This window comes from Quercus suber, unplaced genomic scaffold (genome assembly GCF_002906115.3).
Source record: "Quercus suber isolate HL8 unplaced genomic scaffold, Cork oak 2.0 scaffold_152, whole genome shotgun sequence".
In the NCBI taxonomy this organism is placed as follows: domain Eukaryota; kingdom Viridiplantae; phylum Streptophyta; class Magnoliopsida; order Fagales; family Fagaceae; genus Quercus; species Quercus suber.
Window position 1 is genome coordinate 940,888 of NW_027069613.1, and position 6,735 is coordinate 947,622.

Consider the following 6,735-nt stretch of genomic DNA (forward strand, 5'->3'; position numbering starts at 1 on the left):
GAAGGTTCTCAGTTTCACAGCTAACGGAATTTTGGGCAAAACCAACATCAACTGATTTGGTGCTCAGTTAGGGTTTTTGAATTCCAGAGACAACTGGAGTTTCAAAGAAAACCATCATCGTATTTATGCATACTATAACGACTTTTGATTTCCATTTGAGAATTATTTTATTCATTTATATTTTTTCAATGCGACAATTACAATAGGGAGGAAAGATTTGAACCTTAGATTGTCTTGAAAACATTAGGTGGTATCAATTAATTGAGCTACAAGGCATTGGCGCCATTTGGGAGTTCTAACTTCTAAGGTCTAAATATTCTATATTTTTCTCATTTCTCACTTTCAATGTCTTTGTCCTCTGGGTCTCCATCTCTCCTCTCTCCATAGCCAAGCACTATCGTCGTTGTTTGTTCAACAACTCATCGTCATCCTTATCTTGCCAATGCCAGGTAACTCTCTCTCTCTCTCTCTCTGTGTTTTGATTGTTTGATATTTTGGTCTTGTGTTTTACAGGAATTTCAACCAACTGTTTCAATGTTTCCTTCTGACTTTCAGGTTAGTGAAGGCAATATTCAGTGTCCCCACCCCCACCCCCACCCAGCCGATCGGAAAGGATAGCCTCAGATGGCTGTTGAAGGTTCTCAGTTTCACAGCTAACGGAATTTTGGGCAAAACCAACATCAACTGATTTGGTGCTCAGTTAGGGTTTTTGAATTCCAGAGACAACTGGAGTTTCAAAGAAAACCATCATCGTATTTATGCATACTTTAACGACTTTTGATTTCCATTTGAGAATTATTTTATTCATTTATATTTTTTCAATGCGACAATTACAATAGGGAGGAAAGATTTGAACCTTAGATTGTCTTGAAAACATTAGGTGGTATCAATTAATTGAGCTACAAGGCATTGGTGCCATTTGGGAGTTCTAACTTCTAAGGTCTAAATATTCTATATTTTTCTCATTTCTCACTTTCAATGTCTTTGTCCTCTGGGTCTCCATCTCTCCTCTCTCCATAGCCAAGCACCATCGTCGTTGTTTGTTCAACAACTCATCGTCATCCTTATCTTGCCAATGCCAGGTAACTCTCTCTCTCTCTCTCTCTGTTTTGATTGTTTGATATTTTGGTCTTGTGTTTTACAGGAATTTCAACCAACTGTTTCAATGTTTCCTTCTGACTTTCAGGTTAGTGAAGGCAATATTCAGTGTTCCCACCCCCACCCCCACCGCCGAACTTTGTAGTCTATATATTTGCAAATTTGGGGAAATGAAGTTTTCTCAATCAAGGTAGTGCTCAGCCTCAACTTTTCTCTGTTGTCATTATTGTTGGAATATTTGAATTTTTTTTTATTCCAACTTTCTTACTCTTCATCATTGTTGGAATTAATTTATATTATTTTAACTATTTCTTACTCTTCATGATTATCTTGTCACGTGTGTTTCTTTGAAATGCATGATGATTGTATGCTAACAGCACACTAAAAAAACTACCTATATGAGATGTGTCAAATGCCAGAATAATTTGGCACAAGCTGCAGTGCAGCTCTATACTAGCACGGTACGGTGAGAAATTGTATAAATATTTGGATATTTTTTTATTCCAACTTTCTTACTCTTCATGATTGTTGGAATTAATTTTTTTTTTATTCCTTTGAAGGTGTAAAATTAAAGTATTTCTTTGTGACTATAGAACACTAGCATGGTACTACTTTAGTATGAGACTCCCTCTAGACTATCGTAATAATGTGATAACAATATTTCATATCTAAGAGCATTGGCACACCAAATTCCAAAATCTTTGCATCTCATGAGCTGTTTCAGATTGTAAAATTTTTTCCAACATGCTACAGTGCAAAATCTCCAAAGTTCTATTACTTTTTTATTCACTCTGATGGTCCTAGAGTCCCAGACAGATGTGGTAGACCTTTTTTTTTTTTTTTTTTTTTATGTTAATTTAATTATTGTATATATTATTTTAATGTATAAAACTAAAAAATATATAATGTGATGTACAATGAATTGTAAAATAATGTGTTAAAATGACATCTTTTTAGAACATCTGATGTTGATACTTTAATAAATATGCCAAGTATTGCATAGTGTAGTAGGTTTTATAAGGGCAAAGTTTAACTACAAAATTAATTGTAGCTTAAACTTACAACCTTATTCAATAAAATAAATATTACTACATATTTTGAAAATCTAACTCTTTTTTTTTTAGATAGAAAATCTATTTGTTGAATAGTATGTTCTTTATGCACTTAATACACATGTCAAATTTTGTATCAATAGATATTATTTATTATATTATCTATAAGCTTAAAAAATTTTTTGATGACATAGTTATTGATTTTTAATTTTTTAGAAATTTTGCAAGCATAAAGGATATATGAAGAAAATGTAATCCAATGGTGGATTTTTCAAAATTTATCTCCAATAAAAATATATTAAGTAAGGTTGTAGTGTTAGATTACAACTAATTTTGTAGCTAAATTTTGTCAGAGTCAGTAATAGCTACATCTAGGAATACTTCGTTGGTAGGAGCTTATTAGGTTTATCATGATATGCACGTAATTGTTACATTATTTTGAGCCTATGCTAAGTGCTTGGTAGCCCCAACAGTGATTGTTCATTTTTAGTATGCATGGGACATTATTTGGTCCAATCATGGGAACTAGTTTTGAACGCTCCAATTAGCATCCATGATAATATGATATAGTGTGCTAAATTACACAAAAGCAAATTGGCATACGATATTTATGATTTCTCGCTAGAAATAAGTTCCCTTCTTGAGTTTAGGACTTATATGGAGTTCTTTGTGATGCACTAGTTGAACATTCACGCATTTGATAATTTTATGCATTATCTTAAATTAGTGTGTAACATTGTGCATATACACAGGTAGGGGTGTCAATTCGAGTTAGCGTGTCGGGTTCGTGTCGTGTCGAGGTAGGGGTATTCAACTAAATGGCTCAACCCTAACCCGACCCATTTAATAATCGTGTCATGATCCTTCAACCTTAACCCGACCTGTTAATAAGGCAGGTTGACCTGACCCAACCCATTTGACACGTTTAATAAACGAGTCGTGTTGGGTTAACACGAATGTAACACAATCCATTTCAACCTGCATAATATTAAATATAACATCCATCTAGAAATAAATTTTTTTATATCCCAAAAAACAGTGCATACAATTCAAGTCTTCAACCCATATTCAAAATAATATAACTCAATGAAAATATAACATTTATCTAGAAACAAGTTCTTTACACTCTAAAAGAAGTGTATACACTTCAACCCAAATTCAAAATAACAAAGTTTAACAAAAATAAAATAATATAATTCAACAAAAATATAATATTCTTGAAACTCGCCAAATGTTAAATATCAATATTGAAAGAATTTGAGCAAACAGTAGACTAATCCTGACTATGACCACGATTATCATCCATAGATTCTTTGTTGATGTCCAAATTCATACATCTTCCACAAGCTCATCCAATTTCATTTGTGCAAGTTCTATGCCAAAAAAAAAAAAAAAAGTGTTAGTAGTTTTAGGGTCTGTAAAGTTTCAATTTTCAATTATATCCATTGTAAATTTTTGTAATTACTCATTTTTCTTTTTAAATTTAAAATATATGTTGGATATAAAAGGTATTTGACAAATCTAAAATAAAATAAATATTTATTTGTTATACGAGTTAAACGAGTTGTGTTAAGTGGGTCATTTCGGGATGACACAAATAAATTGGTGTGTCAAACGTGTTTATTGCGAGTTACGCGGGTTGACCTGCTTATGACACGTTTCTTATCGTGTTGCTTTCGGGTTAACCCGTTTATGATCCAAACTCATTAAGGCCCAACCCTAACCCGAAAAAACCCATGTCGGGCTCGTGTCGTGTTCGCGGGTTGGGTCGAACATTGACACTCCTATACACAGGTACATTTAAAAATAAGGTCATGCTAAAGAGTGCCCATAAAAACTTTCTTTAAATGGATTATTAACGAGTGCCTTAGGGCACTCGTTAGCATTTCCCTTAAAAATAATCACAATTATATATATATATATATATGTGAGTGTATGTGTAAGATTTATAATCTAATTGGATCTAGGCTCTTCGGTTTTTGTACCCAATAATTCACTTGCCACAAAAATTAAAAAATTATATAGGACACATAGCGCAAAATTAAACTACAATTTAAATTCAATTTAAAATCTAATTGAATTTAGACTCTTTGATTTTTACACTTAATAATTCACTTGATACACATATTTAAAAATTAGATGAGACATGTAGCATAAAATTAAACTTCAATTTTAAATTTAATTGGAATTTCTCTTAGTTTTGGTTATATATATATATATATATGTGTGTGTGTGTGTGTGTGCATGTGTTGGGATGGGAGGGGGGACGAGGATCCAAATTAGTTAATAAAATAGGTAAGGACATTTTCGAGGAGGGGAACTTCGCGAAGTATCATTAGTAAGAACTTATTTACTTAATAAGGAGTTCAAAATGTTGGAGTTGATAGGGGCACCAAGCAGGGACGAAACCAGGATTCGAATCTGGGGAGAGGGGGGGGGGGGGCAAAGCTTAAATCAATATATATATATATATATATATTTTTATGAAATAAAAACTAACATCTATTTCATATTCAACAAAATACTATATATAAAATATGTGTTTCTTAAACATTTGATATTATAAATATTTCGACAAAGTATAACATACAAAATAAGTGTTTGTTAAACATTTCAACATATTTGTCCTTTTTTTTTTTTTTTGGGATGAGAGTTTGTCAGTTATTGATGTTATACTTTCAGTCCTTTTTTTTTTTTTTTTCGTGGGTCAATATCTAAACATTTCAAATGAGATCCAAAATATATATATATATATATATTTAAGGGAAATCTTAATTTTTCAGATTAAATATGTATACTAGTTTTTTTTTTCTTAATATATAATTTTAGCCCCCCCTGCCTTACTGTAGGCCCGTCATTGGCGCCGAGGGCTCCTACTTCACCTTAGAAGGCCAAGAATCAAGAATGAAGGGAGCACGGTGCAATTCTAGGGGGGACAAAGATAACTTGGTATTGAACAAGGAAGAGAAGAAAAAGGAAGGACAAGGCAGTCATCCCCTCCATATTAAATACACTGCAACCCCTTAGTTGGCCGCATTAATGGGAAAATGGCCATGAACAATGTTCTCCCAGCTAATATTATGGTGTAAAAAGCTTCTAGTAAGGTCTTAATGGGATAAATATCAAGAAAGTCTGATCATGACCCTCCAAATGTAAGATCCAAATGCATCTTTGCTAAGTTATATAAAGCGAAGAATCACCTGGATCAAGAGATGGTGGAGTTTTGAGAAAGAAGAAGAGAGAGAAAGAAATCATCCAATTGTAATACCATCCTTGGACTAAACCCGAGGACGAACACTTAGCCATATCTAAGCTATTTTCAGTTGAATATTAATCACTATACATGTAGTTTTGGTTTGACTTTTATCTTTTGTCTTATAACGAGTACCTAAAGGTCGACCTTGCATTCCATCTCTATAAATTCATTGTGTGAGCGAATAATAGCTGGATTACAATACAATCATAAATCCTCTATTTGCCCGCCCACAATATATATATATATATATATTTGAGATGAAGTGTCCTTGAGGAGGCATGTAGCACCATGTTCCTCAGAGGAAAGCACGGTGATTTTAGGATAAATTTTAGAGAACTAAATAGATGTAGTTAGTAGTCTTGAGTGGTTCAATATCCTTAAACCTTAAATCTAGTGCCATTTGTGGGTTGGATTTGTCAAAAATGAACAAAGTTTCTCTCTAAATTAGTTTGGAGAGAAACCCTATAAACTCATCATATATCTTTATATTGATTGTGAATTTTGAAAATTTAACTGTTAAATTGCATGTTCTTATTATATCCTTAATGCTTACAAAATTTCAAGAAAATCAAAGATCAATTGCTATGTTAACAAATAAATGTTATAATTTCAAGTTTTTGTAGTATAAGGTTGTATATAAAAAATAATTTAAGTGATTAAATAGTAAATAACATCCGATTTGAATAAAATTTGATACGCATGTTAAGAACATAAGGACCATGAAATTCAACGGTTAGATTTTCAAAATTCACACCCAAAAAATATATATATGAGAAGTTTGAAGAGTTTTCTCCAAACTAGTTTGAAGAGAAACTTTGTTTATCGAAGAGTCACTATCTTTTTACTTTTTATTATTTATTTCTTAATTAATAAATCATGAGATGACTTTTGATATATCATACAATAATAACGAAGAAAGTCAAGAAAACGTGAATACAAAGTGAACTAATTAGTTAATGGTGGGGGCAATAGATTTGGATGTTGGAAGATGTTTTTCATAAATATAACTTTAGACATGTAAAAGGGGAGTGCAACCAGTTTGCTCATTTTCTTGTTAGAAGAGTAGTTTTATTTGCAGATCTTGATATATAGGTAGAAGATATTTAGTCTAATAAGTTGGATGTAGTATTCCAAGCTGATTTAATTCATTTATAAAGTCTCTCTTATCAGTTTCTAACAAAAAAAAAAAAAAGTTAATGGTGGGGGCACCACCTGGCATTATCTGATTATTAGTAATTCCACTCAATGTTTATCATTTGTTTTGTTGCAAACTAGGAAGAATGCTATTAGTAAAGTTCCAATAAGTTTATCCATGATATATTTAATTTA